This window comes from Cyanistes caeruleus, unplaced genomic scaffold (genome assembly GCF_971803275.1).
Source record: "Cyanistes caeruleus unplaced genomic scaffold, bCyaCae1.hap1.1 HAP1_SCAFFOLD_160, whole genome shotgun sequence".
NCBI classification, from domain to species: domain Eukaryota; kingdom Metazoa; phylum Chordata; class Aves; order Passeriformes; family Paridae; genus Cyanistes; species Cyanistes caeruleus.
The window spans coordinates 122,515-148,137 of record NW_028255952.1 but is presented as its reverse complement, the minus strand read 5'-3'; the positions used below and the strand labels follow the sequence as shown (position 1 = coordinate 148,137).

Below are 25,623 nucleotides of genomic sequence, written 5' to 3'. Positions count from 1 at the left end.
GCAAACTGTGGCCAAAGGAGAAGGATAAGCAGCCAGGTGTATTGCCAAGGTGGATTCCAGGAATGTGCCCAAGGTGGCTCCTCCAGTGGGGGATGGAGCTGCAGCAGCGCACGAAGCTCTTCCCGCACTCGGGGCACTCGCAGGCTCCCCTTCCGTTGGTGTCGGGTCAAGTGAGAGCTCTGTGAGAAGCTCTTCCCACACTGGGAACACTCGTGGGGCCTCTCCCCGCTGTGGATGCGCCGCTGCTTGACCAGGTTGCTGTTGTGCTTGAAGCCCTTCCCGCAGTCGGGGCAGCGGAAAGGCCTCTCATCCCTGTGAATCCGATAGTGCCGGAAGAGAATGGATCTGTTGGGAAACCTCTTCCCACACTGAGAACACTCGGAGATCCCTGTTCTGCTCTGGGAGCGCTCCTGGTGTTGATCCCAGTCCCTGTGCTGGCCTCGCTCTCAGTCTCGGAGCAGTCCCGGGGCACTCCCGGAGCCGATTCCGGTCCCGGTGTCGATCTCAATGGCGCAGCGGTGCCGGTCCCGGTCTCAGTCCCGGTCCCGGAGCGGTGCCGCTCTCGGTGCCGGTGCCGGATTCAGTCCCAGTCTCAGGCCCGCTCTAGGCCTCAGTCTCGGTCTCGGTCTCCATCTGGGTCTCGCTCCCAGTCCCGGTGCCGCTCGAACCGAGCCCTTTTCGGGTGATTTCAGGTCCCTTTTGGGCGTTTCAGGCCACTTTGGCTGATGTTGGGGCCCTTTGGGTGATTTGAGGCAAAACCAGCGACTTTCAGGGTGGACCTTGCACCCATTTGGGAGATCCCAGGGTGATTTTAGGCCATTTGGAGTGGGTTTGACACCGCTTTGGGCATTTTTATGCCCTTGTGGTTGCACTTTGGACCCCTTGGGATGATTTTAACCCCATTTGGCTGATGTTAGGCCAAACCATGCGGATTTAGCGCGCAGTTTAGGTCCCTTTCTATGATTTTGCTTTTCTCCTTTGTTTATTGAAATTTCAGCAGTTTTAACACTTTTTTCCCCACTTTTTTATCAAAATCTTCATAAAAATTGCCCCAATTGTTCTCAAAATCCTACAAAATTCCAGAAAAACTCCACAAAATTCCACAAAAATCCCACAAAACCTACTGAAATTCCCACAAAATTCCAGAAAAATACCATCAAATTCACCAAACAGATTCAAAATCCCGAAAATTCCAGAAATATCTCACAAAATTATAGAAATATCCCACAAAAATCCCTAAAGCTTTTAAATATCGCACAAAATTCTTTAAAAAATTCACAAAATTCCACAAAACCCCCAGAAATTACAGAAAAATCTGATGCAATTACACAAAATTCCACTAAATTCCAAAAATATCTCAAAAATCTAATTTGAAAAAACTCCAGAAATATTCCAGAAAAAAATCCAGTGAAACACCACAAAATTCTTCACGTTTTCTCAACATACACAAAATTCAAGAAAAATCCCAGGAAATTGCACAAAAATACAAAAAATTCCCTGAAACTTCTCAAACCCCAACCAAATTCCAGAAACATTTGATAAAATCTCCACAAATTCCCAAAAAATTTAAGAAAAAACCCACAAAATCCCCTAAATTTTTTTCAAAACCCCACCAAATTCCTGCAAGATCTCACAAAATCTCCACCAATTTCCGAAAAACCCAGGAAAAATCCCTCACAATTTTCCGACTCTCCTCCAAATCCCAGAAAAATCCCACAAAATTCCAGAAACATCCCACAAAATCTCCTCAATATCACAGAAAATTCTAGAGAAAGTCCACAAAATTGCAGAAAAATGCCACAAAATTCCCTAAATCTTCTCCAAACATTACAAAATTCCAGAGACGCCTCACAAAATCTCCACCAATTTCCTCAAAATCTAAGAAAAATCCCTCAAAATTCGTCAAGTCTCCACCAAATCCCACAAAATTCAAGAGAAATCGTCAAAATTCCAGGAATTGCCAGAAAATTCCCTAAATCTTCTCAAAACCCAACCAAATTCCTGCAACATCCCACAAAATCTCCACAAATGTCCACAAAATTCAAGAAAAATCCCACAAAAATCACTAAATTTCCTCAATATCCCACAAAATTCCACAGACATCTCACAAAATCTCCACAAATGTCCCACAAAATCTAAGAAAATTCCCTCAAAATTCTTCAAGTCTCCTCCAAATCTCACAGAATTCGAGAGAAATCCTCAAAATTCCAGGAAAATGCTACAAAATTCCTTCAATCTTCTCAAAACCTGACCAAACTCCAGCCACATCCCACAAAATGTCCACAAATTGCCACAAAATTCAAGAAAAATACCACAAAATTCTTCAAGTCTCCTCAAAATCCCACAAACATCTCACAAAATCTCCTCAATATCCCACAAAATTCTAGAGAATTTCCACAAAATTCCAGGAAAAATCCCACAAAATTCCCTCAATCTTCTCAAAACACAACCAAATTCCTGCACCATCTCACAAAATCTCCAACAATTTCCAGAAAAATCTAAGAAAAATCCCTCAAAATTCTTCAAGTCTCCTCCAAATCGCACAAAATTCTGGAAAAGCCCCACACAATTCCCTAAATCTTCTCAAAACCCTACCAAATTCCTGCAACATCTCACAAAATCTCCACGAATGTCCACAAAATTCAAGAAAAATCCCACTAAAATCACTAAATTTCCTCAATATCTCACAAAATTCCAGAACCATCTCACAAAAATCTCAACAAATTTCCACAAAATTCAAGAAAACTCCCACAAAATTCTTGAAAGCCTCTCAAAATTCCAGAAAAATCCCACACAATTCCCACAATCTTCTCAAAACATTACAAAATACCAGACATCTCAAAAAATCTCCACACATTTCCACAAAATCTACGAAAATTCCCTCAGAATTCCTCAGGTCTCCACCAATTTCCACAAAATGCAAGAAAACTCCCACAAAATTCTTGAAAGCCCCTCAAAATTCTGGAAAATCCTCACAAAATTCCCTAAATCTTCTCCAAACATTACAAAATTCCACAGACATCTCACAAAATCCCCACAAATTTCCACCAAATCTAAGAAAATTCCCTCAAAATTCTTCAAGTCTCCTCCAGATTCCAAGAAATTCAAGAGAAATCCTCAAAATTCCAGGAAAATGCTACAGAATTCCTTGAATCTTCTCAAAACCTGACCAAACTCCAGCGACATCCCACAAAATTTCCACAAATTGCCACAAAATTCAAGAAAAATACCACAAAATTCTTCAAGTCTCCTCAAAATCCCACAAACATCCCACAAAATCCCACAAAATTGCAGAAGAATCTCAAAAATTCCCCAAATTTACTCAAAACCCAACCATATTCCTGCAATATCCCACAAAATCTCCACAAATGTCTAGAAAATCTAAAAAAATTCCCCCATAATTCTTCAAGTCTCCTCAAAATCCCACAAACATCCCACAAAATCCCACAAAATCTCCTCAATATCCCACAAAATTCTAGAGAAATTCCACAAAATTCCAGCAACATCCCAAAAAATTCCCTGAATCTTCTCAAAACCCAACCAAATTCCTGCAACATCTCACAAAAGCTCCACCAATTTCCACAAAATCTAGGAAAAATCCCACAAAATTCTTCAAGTCTCCTCCAAACCCTAGAAAAATCCTCAAAATTCCAGAAACATCCCACAAAATCACCTCAATATCACAGAAAATTCTAGAGAAATTCCACAAAATTCCAGCAACATCCCACAAAATTCCCTGAATTTTCTCCAAACATTACAAAATTCCAGAGACGTCTCACAAAACCTCCACCAATTTTCACATTATCAAAGAAAAATCCCACAAAATTCTGGAAAAGCCCCACACAATTCCCTAAATCTTCTGAAAACCTTACCAAATTCCTGTAACATCCCACAAAATCTCCACGAATGTCCACATCATTCAAGAAAAATCCCACAAAATTAACTAAATTTCCTCAATATCCCACAAAATTCCAGAACCATCTCACAAAAATCTCAACAAATTTCCACAAAATTCAAGAAAACTCCCACAAAATTCTTGAAAGCCCCTCAAAATTCTGGAAAATCCTCACAAAATTCCCTAAATCTTCTCAAAACATTACAAAATTCCAAAGACATCTCACAAAATCCCCACAAATTTCCACCAAATCTAGGAAAAATCCCTCAAAATTCTTCAAGTCTGCTCCAGATTCCAAGAAATTCAAGAGAAATCCTCAAAATTCCAGGAAAATGTTACAAAATTCCTTCAATCTTCTCAAAATCCTACCAAACTCCAGCAACATCCCACAAAATCTCCAACAATTTCCACAAAATCTAGGAAAAATCCCTCAAAATTCTTCAAGTCTCCTCAAAATTCCACAAACATCCCACAAACATCCCACAAAATCTCCTCAATATCCCACAAAATTCTAGAGAAATTCCACAAAATTCCAGGAAAAATCCCACAAAATTCCCTGAATCTTCTCAAAACACAACCAAATTCCTACATCATCCTACAAAATCTCCACAAATGTCCACAAAATTCAAGAAAAATCCCTCAAAAATCACTAAATTTCCTCAATATCCCACAAAATTCCACAGGCATCTCACAAAATCTCCACAAATGTCCCACAAAATCTAAGAAAATTCCCTCAAAATTCTTCAAGTCTCCTCCAAATCTCACAGAATTCAAGAGAAATCCTCAAAATTCCAGGAAAATGCTACAAAATTCCTTCAATCTTCTCAAAACCCTACCAAACTCCAGCCACATCCCGCAAAATGACCACAAATGTCCACAAAATTCAAGAAAAATCCCACAAAATTCTTCAAGTCACCTCAAAATCCCACAAACATCCCACAAAATCCCACAAAATTGCAGAAAAATCACAAAAATTCCCCAAATTTACTCAAAACCCAACCATATTCCTGCAATATCCCACAAAATCTCCACAAATGTCCAGAAAATCTAAAAAAATTCCCCCATAATTCTTCAAGTCTCCTCAAAATCCCACAAACATCCCACAAAATCCCACAAAATCTCCTCAATATCCCACAAAATTCTAGAGAAATTCCACAAAATTCCAGCAACATCCCACAAAATTCCCTGAATCTTCTCAAAACCCAACCAAATTCCTGCAACATCTCACAAAATCTCCACCAATTTCCACAAAATCTAGGAAAAATCCCACAAAATTCTGGAAAAGCCCCACACAATTCCCTAAATCTTCTGAAAACCTTACCAAATTCCTGTAACATCCAACAAAATCTCCACGAATGTCCACGTAATTCAAGAAAAATCCCACAAAATTAACTAAATTTCCTCAATATCCCACAAAATTCCAGAACCATCTCACAAAATCTAAACAAATTTCCACAAAATTCAAGAAAACTCCCACAAAATTCTTGACAAGCCTCTCAAAATTCTTGAAAATCCTCACAAAATTCCCTAAATCTTCTCAAAACATTACAAAATTCCAAAGACATCTCACAAAATCCATACAAATTTCCACCAAATCTAAGAAAATTCCCTCAAAATTCTTCAAGTCTCCTCCAGATTCCAAGAAATTCAAGAGAAATCCTCAAAATTCCCGGAAAATGTTACAAAATTCCTTCCATCTTCTCAAAATCCTACAAACTCCAGCAACATCCACAAAATCTCCAACAATTTCCACAAAATCTAGGAAAAATCCCTCAAAATTCTTCAAGTCTCCTCAAAATACCACAAACATCCCACAAATATCTCACAAAATCTCCTCAATATCCCACAAAATTCTAGAGAAATTCCACAAAATTCCAGGAAAATCCCACAAAATTCCCTCAATCTTCTCAAAACACAACCAAATTCCTGCACCATCTCACAAAATCTCCAACAATTTCCAGAAAAATCTAAGAAAAATCCCTCAAAATTCTTCAAGTCTCCTCCAAATCGCACAAAATTCTGGAAATGCCCCACACAATTCTCTAAATCTTCTCAAATTTCTACCAAATTCCTGCAACATCTCACAAAATCTCCACGAATGTCCACAAAATTCAAGAAAAATCCCACTAAAATCACTAAATATCCTCAATATCCCACAAAATTCCAGAACCATCTCACGAAAATCTCAACAAATTTCCACAAAATTCAAGAAAACTCCCACAAAATTCTTGAAAGCCTCTCAAAATTCCAGAAAAATCCCACTCAATTCCCACAATCTTCCCTAAACATTACAAAATACCAGACATCTCAAAAAATCTCCACACATTTCCACAAAATCTACGAAAATTCCCTCAAAATTCTTCAGGTCTCCACCAATTTCCACAAAATTCAAGAAAACTGCCACAAAATTCTTGAAAAGCTCCTCAAAATTCTAAAAAAATCCCACAAATTTCCCTATACCTTCTCCAAACATTACAAAATTCCACAGGCATCTCACAAAATGTCTACAAATTTCCACAAAATCTAAGAAAATTCCCTCAAAATTCTTCAAGTCTCCTCGAAATCCCACAAAATTTTGAGGATTTTTGAGAAATCCTCAAAATTCCAGGAAAATGTTACAAAATTCCTTCAATCTTCTCAAAACCCTACCAAACTCCAGCCACATCCCGCAAAATGTCCACAAATGTCCACAAAATTCAAGAAAAATCCCACAAAATTCTTCAAGTCTCCTCAAAATCCCACAAACATCCCACAAAATCCCACAAAATTGCAGAAAAATCACAAAAATTCCCCAAATTTACTCAAAACCCAACCATATTCCTGCAATATCCCACAAAATCTCCACAAATGTCCAGAAAATCTAAAAAAATTCACCCATAATTCTTCAAGTCTCCTCAAAATCCCACAAACATCCAACAAAATCCCACAAAATTGCAGAAAAATCTCAAAAATTCCCCAAATTTACTCAAAACCCAACCATATTCCTGCAATATCCCACAAAATCTCCACAAATGTCTAGAAAATCTAAAAAAATTCCCCCATAATTCTTCAAGTCTCCTCAAAATCCCACAAACATCCCACAAAATCCCACAAAATCTCCTCAATATCCCACAAAATTCTAGAGAAATTCCACAAAATTCCAGCAACATCCCACAAAATTCCCTGAATCTTCTCAAAACCCAACCAAATTCCTGCAACATCTCACAAAATCTCCGTGAATGTCCACAAAATTCAAGAAAAATCCCACTAAAATCACTAAATTTCCTCAATATCCCACAAAATTCCAGAACCATCTCACAAAAATCTCAACAAATTTCCACAAAATTCAAGAAAACTCCCACAAAATTCTTGAAAGCCCCTCAAAATTCTGGAAAATCCTCACAAAATTCCCTAAATCTTCTCAAAACATTACAAAATTCCAAAGACATCTCACAAAATCCCCACAAATTTCCACCAAATCTAGGTAAAATCCCTCAAAATTCTTCAAGTCTGCTCCAGATTCCAAGAAATTCAAGAGAAATCCTCAAAATTCCAGGAAAATGTTACAAAATTCCTTCAATCTTCTCAAAATCCTACCAAACTCCAGCAACATCCCACAAAATCTCCAACAATTTCCACAAAATCTAGGAAAAATCCCTCAAAATTCTTCAAGTCTCCTCAAAATTCCACAAACATCCCACATAATCCCACAAAATCTCCTCAATATCCCACAAAATTCTAGAGAAATTCCACAAAATTCCAGGAAAAATCCCACAAAATTCCCTGAATCTTCTCAAAACACAACCAAATTCCTACATCATCCTACAAAATCTCCACAAATGTCCACAAAATTCAAGAAAAATCCCTCAAAAATCACTAAATTTCCTCAATATCCCACAAAATTCCACAGGCATCTCACAAAATCTCCACAAATGTCCCACAAAATCTAAGAAAATTCCCTCAAAATTCTTCAAGTCTCCTCCAAATCTCACAGAATTCAAGAGAAATCCTCAAAATTCCAGGAAAATGCTACAAAATTCCTTCAATCTTCTCAAAACCTGACCAAACTCCAGCCACATCCCACAAAATGTCCACAAATTGCCACAAAATTCCAGAAAAATCCCTCAAAATTCTTCAAGTCTCCTCAAAATCCCACAAACATCTCACAAAATCTCCTCAATATCCCACAAAATTCTAGAGAAATTCCACAAAATTCCAGGAAAAATCCCACAAAATTCCCTCAATCTTCTCAAAACACAACCAAATTCCTGCACCATCTCACAAAATCTCCAACGATTTCCAGAAAAATCTAAGAAAAATCCCTCAAAATTCTTCAAGTCTCCTCCAAATCGCACAAAATTCTGGAAATGCCCCACACAATTCTCTAAATCTTCTCAAATTTCTACCAAATTCCTGCAACATCTCACAAAATCTCCACGAATGTCCACAAAATTAAAAAAAACTCCCACAAAATTCTTGAAAGCCTCTCAAAATTCCAGAAAAATCCCACTCAATTCCCATAATCTTCCCAAAACATTACAAAATACCAGACATCTCAAAAAATCTCCACACATTTCCACAAAATCTACGAAAATTCCCTCAAAATTCTTCAGGTTTCCACCACTTTCCACAAAATTCAAGAAAACTGCCACAAAATTCTTGAAAAGCTCCTCAAAATTCTAAAAAAACCCCACAAAATTCCCTAAACCTTCTCCAAACATTACAAATTTCCACAGACATCTCACAAAATGTCTACAAATTTCCACAAAATCTAAGAAAATTCCCTCAAAATTCATCAAGTCTCCTCCAAATTCCAAGAAATTCAAGAGAAATCCTCAAAATTCCAGGAAAATGTTATAAAATTCCTTCAATCTTCTCTAAACCCTACCAAACTCCAGCAACATCCCACTAAATGTCCACAAATGTCCACAAAATTCAAGAAAAATCCCACAAAATTCTTCAAGTCTCCTCAAAATCCCACAAACATCCCACAAAATCCCACAGAATTGCAGAAAAATCAAAAAATTCCCCAAATTTACTCAAAACCCAACCATATTCCTGCAATATCCCACAAAATCTCCACAAATGTCCAGAAAATCTAAAAAAATTCCCCCATAATTCTTCAAGTCTCCTCAAAATCCCACAAACATCCAACAAAATCCCACAAAATTGCAGAAAAATCTCAAAAATTCCCCAAATTTACTCAAAACCCAACCATATTCCTGCAATATCCCACAAAATCTCCACAAATGTCTAGAAAATCTAAAAAAATTCCCCCATAATTCTTCAAGTCTCCTCAAAATCCCACAAACATCCCACAAAATCCCACAAAATCTCCTCAATATCCCACAAAATTCTAGAGAAATTCCACAAAATTCCAGCAACATCCCACAAAATTCCCTGAATCTTCTCAAAACCCAACCAAATTCCTGCAACATCTCACAAAATCTCCGTGAATGTCCACAAAATTCAAGAAAAATCCCACTAAAATCACTAAATTTCCTCAATATCCCACAAAATTCCAGAACCATCTCACAAAAATCTCAACAAATTTCCACAAAATTCAAGAAAACTCCCACAAAATTCTTGAAAGCCCCTCAAAATTCTGGAAAATCCTCACAAAATTCCCTAAATCTTCTCAAAACATTACAAAATTCCAAAGACATCTCACAAAATCCCCACAAATTTCCACCAAATCTAGGAAAAATCCCTCAAAATTCTTCAAGTCTGCTCCAGATTCCAAGAAATTCAAGAGAAATCCTCAAAATTCCAGGAAAATGTTACAAAATTCCTTCAATCTTCTCAAAATCCTACCAAACTCCAGCAACATCCCACAAAATCTCCAACAATTTCCACAAAATCTAGGAAAAATCCCTCAAAATTCTTCAAGTCTCCTCAAAATTCCACAAACATCCCACATAATCCCACAAAATCTCCTCAATATCCCACAAAATTCTAGAGAAATTCCACAAAATTCCAGGAAAAATCCCACAAAATTCCCTGAATCTTCTCAAAACACAACCAAATTCCTACATCATCCTACAAAATCTCCACAAATGTCCACAAAATTCAAGAAAAATCCCTCAAAAATCACTAAATTTCCTCAATATCCCACAAAATTCCACAGGCATCTCACAAAATCTCCACAAATGTCCCACAAAATCTAAGAAAATTCCCTCAAAATTCTTCAAGTCTCCTCCAAATCTCACAGAATTCAAGAGAAATCCTCAAAATTCCAGGAAAATGCTACAAAATTCCTTCAATCTTCTCAAAACCTGACCAAACTCCAGCCACATCCCACAAAATGTCCACAAATTGCCACAAAATTCCAGAAAAATCCCTCAAAATTCTTCAAGTCTCCTCAAAATCCCACAAACATCTCACAAAATCTCCTCAATATCCCACAAAATTCTAGAGAAATTCCACAAAATTCCAGGAAAAATCCCACAAAATTCCCTCAATCTTCTCAAAACACAACCAAATTCCTGCACCATCTCACAAAATCTCCAATGATTTCCAGAAAAATCTAAGAAAAATCCCTCAAAATTCTTCAAGTCTCCTCCAAATCGCACAAAATTCTGGAAATGCCCCACACAATTCTCTAAATCTTCTCAAATTTCTACCAAATTCCTGCAACATCTCACAAAATCTCCACGAATGTCCACAAAATTCAAAAAAACTCCCACAAAATTCTTGAAAGCCTCTCAAAATTCCAGAAAAATCCCACTCAATTCCCATAATCTTCCCAAAACATTACAAAATACCAGACATCTCAAAAAATCTCCACACATTTCCACAAAATCTACGAAAATTCCCTCAAACTTCTTCAGGTCTCCACCACTTTCCACAAAATTCAAGAAAACTGCCACAAAATTCTTGAAAAGCTCCTCAAAATTCTAAAAAAATCCCACAAAATTCCCTAAACCTTCTCCAAACATTACAAATTTCCACAGACATCTCACAAAATGTCTACAAATTTCCACAAAATCTAAGAAAATTCCCTCAAAATTCTTCAAGTCTCCTCGAAATCCCACAAAATTCAAGAGAAATCCTCAAAATTCCAGGAAAATGTTACAAAATTCCTTCAATCTTCTCAAAACCCTACCAAACTCCAGCCAAATCCCACAAAATGTCCACAAATGTCCACAAAATTCAAGAAAAATCCCACAAAATTCTTCAAGTCTCCTCAAAATCCCACAAACATCCCACAAAATCCCACAGAATTGCAGAAAAATCACAAAAATTCCCCAAATTTACTCAAAACCCAACCATATTCCTGCAATATCCCACAAAATCTCCACAAATGTCTAGAAAATCTAAAAAAATTCCCCCACAATTCTTCAAGTCTCCTCAAAATCCCACAAACATCCCACAAAATCCCACAAAATCTCCTCAATATCCCACAAAATTCTAGAGAAATTCCACAAAATTCCAGCAACATCCCACAAAATTCCCTGAATCTTCTCCAAACCCAACCAAATTCCTGCAACATCTCACAAAATCTCCACCAATTTCCACAAAATCTAGGAAAAATCCCAAAAAATTCTTCCAGTCTCCTCCAAATCCTAGAAAAATCCCACAAAATTCCAGAAACATCCCACAAAATCTCCTCAATATCACAGAAAATTCTAGAGAAATTCCACAAAATTGCAGAAAAATGCCACAAAATTCCCTAAATCTTCTCCAAACATTACAAAATTCCAGAGACGTCTCACAAAATCTCCACCAATTTTCACATTATCAAAGAAAAATCCCACAAAATTCTGGAAAAGCCCCACACAATTCCCTCAATCTTCTGAAAAACACAACCAAATTCCTGTAACATCCCACAAAATGTCCACGAATGTCCACATCATTCAAGAAAAATCCCACAAAATTAACTAAATTTCCTCAATATCCCACAAAATTCCAGAACCATCTCACAAAAATCTCAACAAATTGCCACAAAATTCAAGAAAACTCCCACAAATTTCTTGAAAGCCTCTCAAAATTCCAGAAAAATCCCACACAATTCCCACAATCTTCTCAAAACATTACAAAATACCAGACATCCCAAAAAATCTCCACACATTTCCACCAAATCTACGAAAATTCCCTCAAAATTCTTCAGGTCTCCACCAATTTCCACAAAATTCAAGAGAAATCCTCAAAATTCCAGGAAAATGTTACAAAATTCCTTCAATCTTCTCAAAACCCTACCAAACTCCAGCCACATCCCACAAAATGTCCACAAATGTCCACAAAATTCAAGAAAAATCCCACCAAATTCTTCAAGTCTCCTCAAAATCCCACAAACATCCCACAAAATCCCACAAAATTGCAGAAAAATCTCAAAAATTCCCCAAATTTACTCAAAACCCAACCATATTCCTGCAATATCCCACAAAATCTCCACAAATGTCTAGAAAATCTAAAAAAAATCCCCCATAATTCTTCAAGTCTCCTCAAAATCCCACAAACATCCCACAAAATCCCACAAAATCTCCTCAATATCCCACAAAATTCTAGAGAAGTTCCACAAAATTCCAGCAACATCCCACAAAATTCCCTGAATCTTCTCAAAACCCAACCAAATTCCTGCAACATCTCACAAAATCTCCACCAATTTCCACAAAATCTCCACAAAAATCCCACAAAATTCTTCAAGTCTCCTCCAAATCCTAGAAAAATCCCACAAAATTCCAGAAACATCCCACAAAATCTCCTCAATATCACAGAAAATTCTAGAGAAATTCCACAAAATTGCAGAAAAATGCCACAAAATTCCCTAAATCTTCTCCAAACATTACAAAATTCCAGAGACGTCTCACAAAACCTCCACCAATTTTCACATTATCAAAGAAAAATCCCACAAAATTCTGGAAAAGCCCCACACAATTCCCTAAATCTTCTGAAAACCTTACCAAATTCCTGTAACATCCCACAAAATGGCCACGAATGTCCACATCATTCAAGAAAAATCCCACAAAATTAACTAAATTTCCTCAATATCCCACAAAATTCCAGAACCATCTCACAAAATCTAAACAAATTTCCACAAAATTCAAGAAAACTCCCACAAAATTCTTGAAAGCCCCTCAAAATTCTGGAAAATCCTCACAAAATTCCCTAAATCTTCTCCAAACATTACAAAATTCCAAAGACATCTCACAAAATCCCCACAAATTTCCACCAAATCTAAGAAAATTCCCTCAAAATTCTTCAAGTCTCCTCCAGATTCCAAGAAATTCAAGAGAAATCCTCAAAATTCCAGGAAAATGTTACAAAATTCCTTCAATCTTCTCAAAATCCTACCAAATTCCAGCAACATCCCACAAAATCTCCAACAATTTCCACAAAATCTAGGAAAAATCCCTCAAAATTCTTCAAGTCTCCTCCAAATTCCACAAACATCCCACAAACATCCCACAAAATCTCCTCAATATCCCACAAAATTCTAGAGAATTTCCACAAAATTCCAGAAATATCCCACAAAATTTCCTCAATCTTCCCAAAACACAACCAAATTCCTGCATCATCCTACAAAATCTCCACGAATGTCCACAAAATTCAAGAAAAATCCCACTAAAATCACTAAATTTCCTCAATATCCCACAAAATTCCAGAACCATCTCACAAAAATCTCAACAAATTGCCACAAAATTCAAGAAAACTCCCACAAAATTCTTGAAAGCCTCTCAAAATTCCAGAAAAATCCCACACAATTCCCACAATCTTCCCAAAACATTACAAAATACCAGACATCTCAAAAAATCTCCACACATTTCCACAAAATCTATGAAAATTCCCTCAAAATTCTTCAGGTCTCCACCAATTTCCACAAAATTCAAGAAAACTGCCACAAAATTCTTGAAAAGCTCCTCAAAATTCTAAAAAAATCCCACAAAATTCCCTAAACCTTCTCCAAACATTACAAAACTCCACAGACATCTCACAAAATGTCTACAAATTTCCACAAAATCTAAGAAAATTCCCTCAAAATTCTTCAAGTCTCCTCGAAATCCCACAAAATTCAAGAGAAATCCTCAAAATTCCAGGAAAATGGTTTAAAATTCCTTGGATCTTCTCAAAACCCTACCAAACTCCAGCTACATCCCACAAAATGTCCACAAATTGCCACAAAATTCAAGAAAAATCCCACCAAATTCTTCAAGTCTCCTCAAAATCCCACAAACATCCCACAAAATCCCACAAAATTGCAGAAAAATCTCAAAAATTCCCCAAATTTACTCAAAACCCAACCATATTCCTGCAATATCCCACAAAATCTCCACAAATGTCTAGAAAATCTAAAAAAATTCCCCCACAATTCTTCAAGTCTCCTCAAAATCCCACAAACATCCCACAAAATCCCACAAAATCTCCTCAATATCCCACAAAATTCTAGAGAAATTCCACAAAATTCCCGCAACATCCCACAAAATTCCCTGAATCTTCTCAAAACCCAACCAAATTCCTGCAACATCTCACAAAATCTCCACCAATTTCCACAAAATCTTCACAAAAATCCCACAAAATTCTTCAAGTCTCCTCCAAATCTCACAGAATTCGAGAGAAATCCTCAAAATTCCAGGAAAATGCTACAAAATTCCTTGATTTTCTGAAAACCTGACCAAACTCCAGCCACATCCCACAAAATGTCCACAAATTCCCACAAAATTCAAGAAAAATACCACAAAATTCTTCAAGTCTCCTCAAAATCCCACAAACATCTCACAAAATCTCCTCAATATCCCACAAAATTCTAGAGAAATTCCACAAAATTCCAGGAAATATCCCACAAAATTCCCTCAATCTTCTCAAAACACAACCAAATTCCTGCACCATCTCACAAAATCTCCAACAATTTCCAGAAAAATCTAAGAAAAATCCCTCAAAATTCTTCAAGTCTCCTCCAAATCGCACAAAATTCTGGAAAAGCCCCACACAATTCTCTAAATCTTCTCAAATTTCTACCAAATTCCTGCAACATCTCACAAAATCTCCACGAATGTCCACAAAATTCAAGAAAAATCCCACTAAAATCACTAAATTTCCTCAATATCCCACAAAATTCCAGAACCATCTCACAAAAATCTCAACAAATTGCCACAAAATTCAAGAAAACTCCCACAAAATTCTTGAAAGCCTCTCAAAATTCCAGAAAAATCCCACACAATTCCCACAATCTTCCCAAAACATTACAAAATACCAGACATCTCAAAAAATCTCCACACATTTCCACAAAATCTATGAAAATTCCCTCAAAATTCTTCAGGTCTCCACCAATTTCCACAAAATTCAAGAAAACTGCCACAAAATTCTTGAAAAGCTCCTCAAAATTCTAAAAAAATCCCACAAAATTACCAAAACCTTCTCCAAACATTACAAAACTCCACAGACATCTCACAAAATGTCTACAAATTTCCACAAAATCTAAGTAAATTCCCTCAAAATTCTTCAAGTCTCCTCGAAATCCCACAAAATTCAAGAGAAATCCTCAAAATTCCAGGAAAATGGTTTAAAATTCCTTGGATCTTCTCAAAACCCTACCAAACTCCAGCTACATCCCACAAAATGTCCACAAATTGCCACAAAATTCAAGAAAAATCCCACAAAATTCTTCAAGTCTCCTCAAAATCCCACAAACATCCCACAAAATCCCACAAAATTGCAGAAAAATCTCAAAAATTCCCCAAATTTACTCAAAACCCAACCATATTCCTGCAATATCCCACAAAATCTCCACAAATGTCTAGAAAATCTAAAAAAATTCCCCCACAATTCTTCAAGTCTCCTCAAAATCCCACAAACATCCCACAAAATCCCACAAAATCTCCTCAATATCCCACAAAATTCTAGAGAAATTCCACAAAATTCCCGCAACATCCCACAAAATTCCCTGAATCTTCTCAAAACCCAAACAAATTCCTGCAACATCTCACAAAATCTCCACCAATTTCCACAAAATCTCCACAAAAATCCCACAAAATTCTTCAAGTCTCCTCCAAATCCTAGAAAAATCCCACAAAATTCCAGAAACATCCCACAAAATCTCCTCAATATCACAGAAAATTCTAGAGAAATTCCACAAAATTGCAGAAAAATGCCACAAAATCCCCTAAATCTTCTCCAAACATTACAAAATTCCAGAGACGTCTCACAAAACCTCCACCAATTTTCACATTATCAAAGAAAAATCCCACAAAATTCTGGAAAAGCCCCACACAATTCCCTAAATCTTCTGAAAACCTTACCAAATTCCTGTAACATCCCACAAAATGGCCACGAATGTCCACATCATTCAAGAAAAATCCCACAAAATTAACTAAATTTCCTCAATATCCCACAAAATTCCAGAACCATCTCACAAAATCTAAACAAATTTCCACAAAATTCAAGAAAACTCCCACAAAATTCTTGAAAGCCCCTCAAAATTCTGGAAAATCCTCACAAAATTCCCTAAATCTTCTCCAAACATTACAAAATTCCAAAGACATCTCACAAAATCCCCACAAATTTCCACCAAATCTAAGAAAATTCCCTCAAAATTCTTCAAGTCTCCTCCAGATTCCAAGAAATTCAAGAGAAATCCTCAAAATTCCAGGAAAATGTTACAAAATTCCTTCAATCTTCTCAAAATCCTACCAAATTCCAGCAACATCCCACAAAATCTCCAACAATTTCCACAAAATCTAGGAAAAATCCCTCAAAATTCTTCAAGTCTCCTCCAAATTCCACAAACATCCCACAAACATCCCACAAAATCTCCTCAATATCCCACAAAATTCTAGAGAATTTCCACAAAATTCCAGAAATATCCCACAAAATTTCCTCAATCTTCCCAAAACACAACCAAATTCCTGCATCATCCTACAAAATCTCCACGAATGTCCACAAAATTCAAGAAAAATCCCACTAAAATCACTAAATTTCCTCAATATCCCACAAAATTCCAGAACCATCTCACAAAAATCTCAACAAATTGCCACAAAATTCAAGAAAACTCCCACAAAATTCTTGAAAGCCTCTCAAAATTCCAGAAAAATCCCACACAATTCCCACAATCTTCCCAAAACATTACAAAATACCAGACATCTCAAAAAATCTCCACACATTTCCACAAAATCTATGAAAATTCCCTCAAAATTCTTCAGGTCTCCACCAATTTCCACAAAATTCAAGAAAACTGCCACAAAATTCTTGAAAAGCTCCTCAAAATTCTAAAAAAATCCCACAAAATTCCCTAAACCTTCTCCAAACATTACAAAACTCCACAGACATCTCACAAAATGTCTACAAATTTCCACAAAATCTAAGAAAATTCCCTCAAAATTCTTCAAGTCTCCTCGAAATCCCACAAAATTCAAGAGAAATCCTCAAAATTCCAGGAAAATGGTTTAAAATTCCTTGGATCTTCTCAAAACCCTACCAAACTCCAGCTACATCCCACAAAATGTCCACAAATTGCCACAAAATTCAAGAAAAATCCCACCAAATTCTTCAAGTCTCCTCAAAATCCCACAAACATCCCACAAAATCCCACAAAATTGCAGAAAAATCTCAAAAATTCCCCAAATTTACTCAAAACCCAACCATATTCCTGCAATATCCCACAAAATCTCCACAAATGTCTAGAAAATCTAAAAAAATTCCCCCACAATTCTTCAAGTCTCCTCAAAATCCCACAAACATCCCACAAAATCCCACAAAATCTCCTCAATATCCCACAAAATTCTAGAGAAATTCCACAAAATTCCCGCAACATCCCACAAAATTCCCTGAATCTTCTCAAAACCCAACCAAATTCCTGCAACATCTCACAAAATCTCCACCAATTTCCACAAAATCTTCACAAAAATCCCACAAAATTCTTCAAGTCTCCTCCAAATCTCACAGAATTCGAGAGAAATCCTCAAAATTCCAGGAAAATGCTACAAAATTCCTTGATTTTCTGAAAACCTGACCAAACTCCAGCCACATCCCACAAAATGTCCACAAATTCCCACAAAATTCAAGAAAAATACCACAAAATTCTTCAAGTCTCCTCAAAATCCCACAAACATCTCACAAAATCTCCTCAATATCCCACAAAATTCTAGAGAAATTCCACAAAATTCCAGGAAATATCCCACAAAATTCCCTCAATCTTCTCAAAACACAACCAAATTCCTGCACCATCTCACAAAATCTCCAACAATTTCCAGAAAAATCTAAGAAAAATCCCTCAAAATTCTTCAAGTCTCCTCCAAATCGCACAAAATTCTGGAAAAGCCCCACACAATTCTCTAAATCTTCTCAAATTTCTACCAAATTCCTGCAACATCTCACAAAATCTCCACGAATGTCCACAAAATTCAAGAAAAATCCCACTAAAATCACTAAATTTCCTCAATATCCCACAAAATTCCAGAACCATCTCACAAAAATCTCAACAAATTGCCACAAAATTCAAGAAAACTCCCACAAAATTCTTGAAAGCCTCTCAAAATTCCAGAAAAATCCCACACAATTCCCACAATCTTCCCAAAACATTACAAAATACCAGACATCTCAAAAAATCTCCACACATTTCCACAAAATCTATGAAAATTCCCTCAAAATTCTTCAGGTCTCCACCAATTTCCACAAAATTCAAGAAAACTGCCACAAAATTCTTGAAAAGCTCCTCAAAATTCTAAAAAAATCCCACAAAATTACCAAAACCTTCTCCAAACATTACAAAACTCCACAGACATCTCACAAAATGTCTACAAATTTCCACAAAATCTAAGTAAATTCCCTCAAAATTCTTCAAGTCTCCTCGAAATCCCACAAAATTCAAGAGAAATCCTCAAAATTCCAGGAAAATGGTTTAAAATTCCTTGGATCTTCTCAAAACCCTACCAAACTCCAGCTACATCCCACAAAATGTCCACAAATTGCCACAAAATTCAAGAAAAATCCCACAAAATTCTTCAAGTCTCCTCAAAATCCCACAAACATCCCACAAAATCCCACAAAATTGCAGAAAAATCTCAAAAATTCCCCAAATTTACTCAAAACCCAACCATATTCCTGCAATATCCCACAAAATCTCCACAAATGTCTAGAAAATCTAAAAAAATTCCCCCACAATTCTTCAAGTCTCCTCAAAATCCCACAAACATCCCACAAAATCCCACAAAATCTCCTCAATATCCCACAAAATTCTAGAGAAATTCCACAAAATTCCCGCAACATCCCACAAAATTCCCTGAATCTTCTCAAAACCCAAACAAATTCCTGCAACATCTCACAAAATCTCCACCAATTTCCACAAAATCTCCACAAAAATCCCACAAAATTCTTCAAGTCTCCTCCAAATCCTAGAAAAATCCCACAAAATTCCAGAAACATCCCACAAAATCTCCTCAATATCACAGAAAATTCTAGAGAAATTCCACAAAATTGCAGAAAAATGCCACAAAATCCCCTAAATCTTCTCCAAACATTACAAAATTCCAGAGACGTCTCACAAAACCTCCACCAATTTTCACATTATCAAAGAAAAATCCCACAAAATTCTGGAAAAGCCCCACACAATTCCCTAAATCTTCTGAAAACCTTACCAAATTCCTGTAACATCCCACAAAATGGCCACGAATGTCCACATCATTCAAGAAAAATCCCACAAAATTAACTAAATTTCCTCAATATCCCACAAAATTCCAGAACCATCTCACAAAATCTAAACAAATTTCCACAAAATTCAAGAAAACTCCCACAAAATTCTTGAAAGCCCCTCAAAATTCTGGAAAATCCTCACAAAATTCCCTAAATCTTCTCCAAACATTACAAAATTCCAAAGACATCTCACAAAATCCCCACAAATTTCCACCAAATCTAAGAAAATTCCCTCAAAATTCTTCAAGTCTCCTCCAGATTCCAAGAAATTCAAGAGAAATCCTCAAAATTCCAGGAAAATGTTACAAAATTCCTTCAATCTTCTCAAAATCCTACCAAATTCCAGCAACATCCCACAAAATCTCCAACAATTTCCACAAAATCTAGGAAAAATCCCTCAAAATTCTTCAAGTCTCCTCCAAATTCCACAAACATCCCACAAACATCCCACAAAATCTCCTCAATATCCCACAAAATTCTAGAGAATTTCCACAAAATTCCAGAAATATCCCACAAAATTTCCTCAATCTTCCCAAAACACAACCAAATTCCTGCATCATCCTACAAAATCTCCACGAATGTCCACAAAATTCAAGAAAAATCCCACTAAAATCACTAAATTTCCTCAATATCCCACAAAATTCCAGAACCATCTCACAAAAATCTCAACAAATTGCCACAAAATTCAAGAAAACTCCCACAAAATTCTTGAAAGCCTCTCAAAATTCCAGAAAAATCCCACACAATTCCCACAATCTTCCCAAAACATTACAAAATACCAGACATCTCAAAAAATCTCCACACATTTCCACAAAATCTATGAAAATTCCCTCAAAATTCTTCAGGTCTCCACCAATTTCCACAAAATTCAAGAAAACTGCCACAAAATTCTTGAAAAGCTCCTCAAAATTCTAAAAAAATCCCACAAAATTCCCTAAACCTTCTCCAAACATTACAAAACTCCACAGACATCTCACAAAATGTCTACAAATTTCCACAAAATCTAAGAAAATTCCCTCAAAATTCTTCAAGTCTCCTCGAAATCCCACAAAATTCAAGAGAAATCCTCAAAATTCCAGGAAAATGGTTTAAAATTCCTTGGATCTTCTCAAAACCCTACCAAACTCCAGCTACATCCCACAAAATGTCCACAAATTGCCACAAAATTCAAGAAAAATCCCACCAAATTCTTCAAGTCTCCTCAAAATCCCACAAACATCCCACAAAATCCCACAAAATTGCAGAAAAATCTCAAAAATTCCCCAAATTTACTCAAAACCCAACCATATTCCTGCAATATCCCACAAAATCTCCACAAATGTCTAGAAAATCTAAAAAAATTCCCCCACAATTCTTCAAGTCTCCTCAAAATCCCACAAACATCCCACAAAATCCCACAAAATCTCCTCAATATCCCACAAAATTCTAGAGAAATTCCACAAAATTCCCGCAACATCCCACAAAATTCCCTGAATCTTCTCAAAACCCAACCAAATTCCTGCAACATCTCACAAAATCTCCACCAATTTCCACAAAATCTTCACAAAAATCCCACAAAATTCTTCAAGTCTCCTCCAAATCTCACAGAATTCGAGAGAAATCCTCAAAATTCCAGGAAAATGCTACAAAATTCCTTGATTTTCTGAAAACCTGACCAAACTCCAGCCACATCCCACAAAATGTCCACAAATTCCCACAAAATTCAAGAAAAATACCACAAAATTCTTCAAGTCTCCTCAAAATCCCACAAACATCTCACAAAATCTCCTCAATATCCCACAAAATTCTAGAGAAATTCCACAAAATTCCAGGAAATATCCCACAAAATTCCCTCAATCTTCTCAAAACACAACCAAATTCCTGCACCATCTCACAAAATCTCCAACAATTTCCAGAAAAATCTAAGAAAAATCCCTCAAAATTCTTCAAGTCTCCTCCAAATCGCACAAAATTCTGGAAAAGCCCCACACAATTCTCTAAATCTTCTCAAATTTCTACCAAATTCCTGCAACATCTCACAAAATCTCCACGAATGTCCACAAAATTCAAGAAAAATCCCACTAAAATCACTAAATTTCCTCAATATCCCACAAAATTCCAGAACCATCTCACAAAAATCTCAACAAATTGCCACAAAATTCAAGAAAACTCCCACAAAATTCTTGAAAGCCTCTCAAAATTCCAGAAAAATCCCACACAATTCCCACAATCTTCCCAAAACATTACAAAATACCAGACATCTCAAAAAATCTCCACACATTTCCACAAAATCTATGAAAATTCCCTCAAAATTCTTCAGGTCTCCACCAATTTCCACAAAATTCAAGAAAACTGCCACAAAATTCTTGAAAAGCTCCTCAAAATTCTAAAAAAATCCCACAAAATTACCAAAACCTTCTCCAAACATTACAAAACTCCACAGACATCTCACAAAATGTCTACAAATTTCCACAAAATCTAAGTAAATTCCCTCAAAATTCTTCAAGTCTCCTCGAAATCCCACAAAATTCAAGAGAAATCCTCAAAATTCCAGGAAAATGGTTTAAAATTCCTTGGATCTTCTCAAAACCCTACCAAACTCCAGCTACATCCCACAAAATGTCCACAAATTGCCACAAAATTCAAGAAAAATCCCACAAAATTCTTCAAGTCTCCTCAAAATCCCACAAACATCCCACAAAATCCCACAAAATTGCAGAAAAATCTCAAAAATTCCCCAAATTTACTCAAAACCCAACCATATTCCTGCAATATCCCACAAAATCTCCACAAATGTCTAGAAAATCTAAAAAAATTCCCCCACAATTCTTCAAGTCTCCTCAAAATCCCACAAACATCCCACAAAATCCCACAAAATCTCCTCAATATCCCACAAAATTCTAGAGAAATTCCACAAAATTCCCGCAACATCCCACAAAATTCCCTGAATCTTCTCAAAACCCAAACAAATTCCTGCAACATCTCACAAAATCTCCACCAATTTCCACAAAATCTCCACAAAAATCCCACAAAATTCTTCAAGTCTCCTCCAAATCCTAGAAAAATCCCACAAAATTCCAGAAACATCCCACAAAATCTCCTCAATATCACAGAAAATTCTAGAGAAATTCCACAAAATTGCAGAAAAATGCCACAAAATCCCCTAAATCTTCTCCAAACATTACAAAATTCCAGAGACGTCTCACAAAACCTCCACCAATTTTCACATTATCAAAGAAAAATCCCACAAAATTCTGGAAAAGCCCCACACAATTCCCTAAATCTTCTGAAAACCTTACCAAATTCCTGTAACATCCCACAAAATGGCCACGAATGTCCACATCATTCAAGAAAAATCCCACAAAATTAACTAAATTTCCTCAATATCCCACAAAATTCCAGAACCATCTCACAAAATCTAAACAAATTTCCACAAAATTCAAGAAAACTCCCACAAAATTCTTGAAAGCCCCTCAAAATTCTGGAAAATCCTCACAAAATTCCCTAAATCTTCTCCAAACATTACAAAATTCCAAAGACATCTCACAAAATCCCCACAAATTTCCACCAAATCTAAGAAAATTCCCTCAAAATTCTTCAAGTCTCCTCCAGATTCCAAGAAATTCAAGAGAAATCCTCAAAATTCCAGGAAAATGTTACAAAATTCCTTCAATCTTCTCAAAATCCTACCAAATTCCAGCAACATCCCACAAAATCTCCAACAATTTCCACAAAATCTAGGAAAAATCCCTCAAAATTCTTCAAGTCTCCTCCAAATTCCACAAACATCCCACAAACATCCCACAAAATCTCCTCAATATCCCACAAAATTCTAGAGAATTTCCACAAAATTCCAGAAATATCCCACAAAATTTCCTCAATCTTCCCAAAACACAACCAAATTCCTGCATCATCCTACAAAATCTCCACCAATTTCCACAAAATCTCCACAAAAATCCCACAAAATTCTTCAAGTCTCCTCCAAATCCTAGAAAAATCCAACAAAATTCCAGAAACATCCCACAAAATCTCCTCAATATCACAGAAAATTCTAGAGAAATTCCACAAAATTGCAGAAAAATGCCACAAAATTCCCTAAATCTTCTCCAAACATTACAAAATTCCAGAGACGTCTCACAAAACCTCCACCAATTTTCACATTATCAAAGAAAAATCCCACAAAATTCTGGAAAAGCCCCACACAATTCCCTAAATCTTCTGAAAACCTTACCAAATTCCTGTAACATCCCACAAAATGGCCACGAATGTCCACATCATTCAAGAAAAATCCCACAAAATTAACTAAATTTCCTCAATATCCCACAAAATTCCAGAACCATCTCACAAAATCTAAACAAATTTCCACAAAATTCAAGAAAACTCCCACAAAATTCTTGAAAGCCCCTCAAAATTCTGGAAAATCCTCACAAAATTCCCTAAATCTTCTCCAAACATTACAAAATTCCAAAGACATCTCACAAAATCCCCACAAATTTCCACCAAATCTAAGAAAATTCCCTCAAAATTCTTCAAGTCTCCTCCAGATTCCAAGAAATTCAAGAGAAATCCTCAAAATTCCAGGAAAATGTTACAAAATTCCTTCAATCTTCTCAAAATCCTACCAAATTCCAGCAACATCCCACAAAATCTCCAACAATTTCCACAAAATCTAGGAAAAATCCCTCAAAATTCTTCAAGTCTCCTCCAAATTCCACAAACATCCCACAAACATCCCACAAAATCTCCTCAATATCCCACAAAATTCTAGAGAATTTCCACAAAATTCCAGAAATATCCCACAAAATTTCCTCAATCTTCCCAAAACACAACCAAATTCCTGCATCATCCTACAAAATCTCCACGAATGTCCACAAAATTCAAGAAAAATCCCACTAAAATCACTAAATTTCCTCAATATCCCACAAAATTCCAGAACCATCTCACAAAAATCTCAACAAATTGCCACAAAATTCAAGAAAACTCCCACAAAATTCTTGAAAGCCTCTCAAAATTCCAGAAAAATCCCACACAATTCCCACAATCTTCCCAAAACATTACAAAATACCAGACATCTCAAAAAATCTCCACACATTTCCACAAAATCTATGAAAATTCCCTCAAAATTCTTCAGGTCTCTACCAGTTTCCACAAAATTCAAGAAAACTGCCACAAAATTCTTGAAAAGCTCCTCAAAATTCTAAAAAAATCCCACAAAATTACCAAAACCTTCTCCAAACATTACAAAACTCCACAGACATCTCACAAAATGTCTACAAATTTCCACAAAATCTAAGAAAATTCCCTCAAAATTCTTCAAGTCTCCTCGAAATCCCACAAAATTCAAGAGAAATCCTCAAAATTCCAGGAAAATGTTACAAAATTCCTTCAATCTTCTCAAAACCCTACCAAACTCCAGCCACATCCCACAAAATGTCCACAAATTGCCACAAAATTCAAGAAAAATCCCACAAAAATCACTAAATTTCCTCAATATCCCACAAAATTCCACAGACATCTCACAAAATCTCCACAAATGTCCCACCAAATCTAAGAAAATTCCCTCAAAATTCTTCAAGTCTCCTCCAAATCTCACAGAATTCGAGAGAAATCCTCAAAATTCCAGGAAAATGGTTTAAAATTCCTTGGATCTTCTCAAAACCCTACCAAACTCCAGCTACATCCCACAAAATCTCCAACAATTTCCACAAAATCTAGGAAAAATCCCTCAAAATTCTTCAAGTCTCATCCAAATTCCACAAACATCCCACAAACATCCCACAAAATCTCCTCAATATCCCACAAAATTCTAGAGAATTTCCACAAAATTCCAGAAATATCCCACAAAATTTCCTCAATCTTCCCAAAACACAACCAAATTCCTGCATCATCCTACAAAATCTCCACGAATGTCCACAAAATTCAAGAAAAATCCCACTAAAATCACTAAATTTCCTCAATATCCCACAAAATTCCAGAACCATCTCACAAAAATCTCAACAAATTGCCACAAAATTCAAGAAAACTCTCACAAAATTCTTGAAAGCCTCTCAAAATTCCAGAAAAATCCCACACAATTCCCACAATCTTCTCAAAACATTACAAAATACCAGACATCTCAAAAAATCTCCACACATTTCCACAAAATC

The 25,623-nt window shown here is 36.2% G+C and overlaps 1 protein-coding gene across 1 annotated transcript in view; it reads left to right on the top strand.

The window, feature by feature from the left end:
* Nucleotides 1-25,623, top strand: part of LOC147645843 (maestro heat-like repeat-containing protein family member 7) — a 150,048-nt gene that overhangs the window by 19,479 nt on the left and 104,946 nt on the right. The gene's annotated exons all lie outside the window — the stretch shown is intronic.